The sequence below is a fragment of the Scylla paramamosain genome, chromosome 18 (assembly GCF_035594125.1).
Source record: "Scylla paramamosain isolate STU-SP2022 chromosome 18, ASM3559412v1, whole genome shotgun sequence".
NCBI classification, from domain to species: domain Eukaryota; kingdom Metazoa; phylum Arthropoda; class Malacostraca; order Decapoda; family Portunidae; genus Scylla; species Scylla paramamosain.
In genome coordinates this window covers 15774650-15779649 of record NC_087168.1, presented here as the reverse complement: position 1 = coordinate 15779649, position 5000 = coordinate 15774650, and the positions used below count along the sequence as shown (strand labels likewise).

The 5000-nt window shown below is 39.1% G+C and overlaps 1 protein-coding gene across 1 annotated transcript in view; it reads left to right on the top strand.

Annotated features, from left to right (window-relative positions):
- LOC135109366 (thrombospondin type-1 domain-containing protein 7A-like) overlaps nucleotides 1-5000 on the top strand; it is a 214746-nt gene that overhangs the window by 177027 nt on the left and 32719 nt on the right. The window lies entirely within an intron of this gene.

Genomic DNA, 5000 nt, shown 5'->3' with positions numbered 1-5000 from the left:
AGAAACCCTCGCTCCTTTAGAAAGACACAAAAAAAAAAAAATAGCAAAGAACAGCAATATAGGAACAGCACTGCAGATACAAAAACAGCAAGATTTTACCCACTATCCTCATAAAAAAAAAAAACTGACGGAAATACAATAAAATAGTAAAAAACAGAAAGAAAACGCATCAAAAATTTAGTTTCCACATATCATTTCAAAACTAGATCAAAATCCTTTCTAATAAATCCACTGAGACACCAGAATCCGCCAAATCGAATGTTTCAAGGGTACACAAAGCTATTCCACGTTATAAGAATAAGAACTGGACCTTATAACACAGAAAACCCCGTTACGTAACTCATCATTGGGATCCTCGGCACGTCCCTTTAAATCTCAGGTGCAATTATTTCTCCAACGTCCAGGATTCCTTTCCCAAATCTAACTTAATGCTTCACTTTCTCCCACTCTCGTCCTTAACTACTTCCCTTTCATCTCTTCCCCACAACTCTTGGCATCCAGTTTACTCTCTCTCTCTCTCTCTCTCTCCCTCTCCCTTTCCGTCTCTCTTCTCTGTCCCTGCATCCACTAAGACGTTTCTCCCCTTCCATTTCTCCCCTTTCACATCCCTCGTTTCCTCCTACCGTCTTCCCTTGCTCTCCTGTCTTCCATCCACACACGCAGCCAATAATTCCCAGGTTTCCTCCTGCTGGGTTCGAGTGGAAGTTACACTGATTTAAAAGGAAGAGACTCAGGAGGAGGAAGAGTCCGGGAGGCAGGGAAGGGAAATACAGAGAGCCGGACGCAGATAAAAACTCGGATAGATACATATGCTGCAAAGGACTCGGAGATATACCCAGTAGATGCAGCAAGGGGTACAGGAATTGGAATGGAAGTGGAAATAAATAAAAAAACAAATGCTAGAGATATGAAACTGTAAACAGGAATATAAATTTATGAGTACGTGGAAGATAAGGAGACAGAAATGGAGGTAAATATGTAACCAGATGATAGAAATAAATTTATAGTCAGGAATGTACCATTAATTTATGAATATGCGGGAGGATAAAGAGATAGTAAAATGAAATAAATAGGTAACTAAATCCTAAAGACATGAAGTTATAAGCAGGAATATAGATTGATGAACACTAAGACACTACAGACAAATTTATAAGCTGGAGATACAGATACAGCACATTAAGACTTACAGACAGACAGGAATCCATACAGAAAGGCACATGAGAAAATACTTACAGATACAGACATACAGACAGACGGACGTGTAAGGAAGTACGAAAAAATGCACTTTACATATAACAAACACAGACCACATGATATTCTGAAGGAAATATTGTGGTACTGAAGAGGCGGAAAGCTTTTGTGTTGCAGTCTCTCTCTCTCTCTCTCTCTCTCTCTCTCTCTCTCTCTCTCTCTCTCTCTCTCTCTCTCTCTCTCTCTCTAAGCCATTAATCCTACGCAGCACACTAACCTAATTAAAAATGCACGGGGATAGAGACGAGTATATAAAGTTATATGCATATATCATAATGCAAAAATAAATGGATGAGAGAGAGAGAGAGAGAGAGAGAGAGAGAGAGAGAGAGAGAGAGAGAGAGAGAGAGAGAGAGAGAGAGAGAGAGAGAGAGAGAGAGAGAGAGAGAGAGAGCGCCAGGGATCGTATGACCTACTTTCCAAAACCACTTCGTCAGGGTCTTGTTTCAGACGCAACAATATGGTTGCTTCCGAGAGAGAGAGAGAGAGAGAGAGAGAGAGAGAGAGAGAGAGAGAGAGAGAGAGAGAGAGAGAGAGAGAGAGAGAGAGAGAGAGAGTCGTTCAACAAACCTCCTACAAAAGCAGACTGACAGATTGACAGGCAGAAAGGCAAACATACACACAGCAAGACAACTGCACAAACAGAAAGAACGAAAGACAATCAAACATATACACAGACAGCCAACTAGACAGACAGACAGACAGACAGACAGACAGAATCACAGGCAAACACAGAGACAGACAAACAAACAAACGAACGAACAAGTGGGAAGCAAACTAGAGAAACAGCCAGTTAGTAAAGTTGAGAAACAGAGAAACAGATATAGAAAAGCAAAACGAGAGAGAGAGAGAGAGAGAGAGAGAGAAAAGGCATTGCAAGCCCATCCGTCAGTGCTATCGCCGCTAATGACCGACCAACGCTTGGGTCTAATGTTGTAATGAATATGCAAATACTCCAAATTACGTGGTGTCGCCATAAATGTATTAACTAGACGAGAGAGAGAGAGAGAGAGAGAGAGAGAGAGAGAGAGAGAGAGAGAGAGAGAGAGAGAGAGAGAGAGAGAGAGAGAGAGAGAGAGAGAGAGAGAGACAGACAGACAGACAGACAGACAGACAGACAGACAGACAGACAGACAGACAGACAGACAGACAGACAGACAGACAGACAGACAGACAGACAGACAGACAGACAGACAGACAGACAGACAGAGAGACTTTACATATAACACTGAAAATGCATACAAACAAAAATAACAAAATAAAAATAGAAATAAAACCAGTAATATTGAGAATCATGAATCGACAAGTGTGTGTGGTGATGCCTGTCTGTCTGTCTGTCTGTCTGTCTGTCTATCTGTGTGATGAAAGCCCATTACCAATTTCACTGTAGTATTCCAGTTTCTTACAATATTTTTCCCTGACAAGCACACTACTCGTCTTTTGTCCTCATTAAGCAGTAAGCGCCTTTAAGGGAAACCCGAGACAGCGACTGGAAAGTGTGCACGATAATTATGTAGCTCCAGTAAAACATTTTCATTCTTTATCTTCTAAAAACTAAGAGAGAAAATGTGACCAAAATACGGAGAGAGAGAGAGAGAGAGAGAGAGAGAGAGAGAGAGAGAGAGAGAGAGAGAGAGAGAGAGAGAGAGAGAGAGAGAGAGAGAATAAAGTCAGTAGCTATTTATTCCCTTTCTATTTTTCCTAGTACATTATTCTTAATTTCCTGAGAACTACAAGAGGAAATATGAGCAAAGTACTGAAATATAATGAACACGAAAAGAGAGCTGGAGAGAGAGAGAGAGAGAGAGAGAGAGAGAGAGAGAGAGAGAGAGAGAGAGAGAGAGAGAGAGAGAGAGAGAGAGAGAGAGAGAGAGAGAGAGAGAGAGAGAGAGAGAGAGAAGTAGATAGTAGTTATTTTTCTGTCTCTTTTTCTTCGTACATTCTTTCTTATCTTCTGGAAACTAGAAGAGACAATATGAGCAAAATACTGAAATACGATTAGTTCGTCGACAGAAATAGAGGAAAAGGAAAAATAAAGTAAATGAGGTGGTTTTCTTTTTCCCCTCACTCTCTTTCTCCAGGTACTTTCATGTTATCTCCCAGAAACTTCGTGAACTCCGAAAGAAAATTACCAAAATGCCAAAATACAATGAACATGTAAAGAGAACAACACTCTGAACATTTACTTACAGCCACTAACACAAAATAAACAATAACAGTGAATACTAATGAAAAGGCAATGTGACTCATCTTTTTGAAACAGAGAGAGAAAGAGAAAGAGAAAAACGTAAAGACAATAGCTATGTTTCCTTTTTTTTCACTCTTTCTCTCTTTCTCCAATTTACTTGAGTCGCGAGTTCACTAGTTTTTTTTTATATTTTTTTATTTGGGCCACTGAGAATTTTTAGCCGCAAAATATTCTTCGTCCTTTTACCAACAAGCACACTGAATGTAAATTGAAGCTGGGAAAACTGTGCTCTAAAACTGACTTCAAGAAACTCGTTTGCAGCAACTTTGGGGGACGCGGGCACGAGCGGGGCCTCCTCTTTATTCTCCTTCTCTCCTTATCCTTTCTTCGCTTTCTCTCTCTCTCTCTCTCTCTCTCTCTCTCTCTCTCTCTCTCTCTCTCTCTCTCTCTCTCTCTCTCTCTCTGTCTGTTGTTGTTGTTGTTGTTGTTGTTGTTGTTGTTGTTGTTGTTGTTGTTGTTGTTGTTGTTGTTGTTGTTGTTGTCGTTGTTGTTGTTTTGTTGTTGGTCTTCTTTTTCTTCTCCTTCGTCTTGGCCTTCTTTTTCTTTTCCTCCTCCTTTTCTTTTCTTTATTATTATTATTATTATTATTATTATTATTATTATTATTATTATTATTGTTATTATTATTATTATTATTATTATTATTATTATTATTATTATTGTTATTATTATTATTATTATTATTATTTCTCTTCTACTACTACTACTAATACTACTACTACTACTTCCTCCTCCTCCTCCTCCTTCTGCTCCTCCCCCTCCCCCTCCTCCTACTGCTCCTCCTCCTCCTCCTTGTCAAATATCCTTCTTCACGTCTCTTTCCATTCCTCTTCTCGCCTGCTCAAAATTCCGCACTCCCTTCTCACGTATAACCATACCTCATCCACTTTCCTGTTTGTTCTTTTTTGTCATTCGCTCTCCCTTTCAGAAGATCCTCCCACTCCTCTCCTCTCCTCTCTCTGGAATTCAAGTCTTCCCACATTCCGCTTCTCTCGCAACTATTCATGAAGCGTCAATATATATCTCAGTACTCGTATATCTTGCTCTCTTCTCTTCTCCTCTTCTTCCTCCTCTTCCTCTGCCTCTCCTGTAGTTTATTTTATTAATTTCTTTATTTTTCCTTGCTTTCCAGTTCATGTTCTATGCTTTTTTTCTTCATTTTCTCTCTCTTTTTTTATATTATCGTTCGCTTTCTTTAATGACCGTCTTTTCTTGCCTTTCTGTTCTCCTCTTCCTCTCCTCTGCCTCTCCTCCAGTTTCTCTTTTTTTTTATTTCTTTGCTTTTGTTTGCTTTCCAACTCACGTTCTATGTTTTTTTTTCTTTAATTTTCTCTTCTTATTTTCTTTGCATCAATTGATCACTTTCTTTAATGGCCGTCTTTTCTTTTTTTTTTTCTTTTAGTCATATTCTTCAAATTCCCCTCATTTTATTGCTGTCTTTACTTTTCTTTTGTTTTCCACTTCCTATTCTTAACTTCTCACAACTTTCACCTTTGTTCTT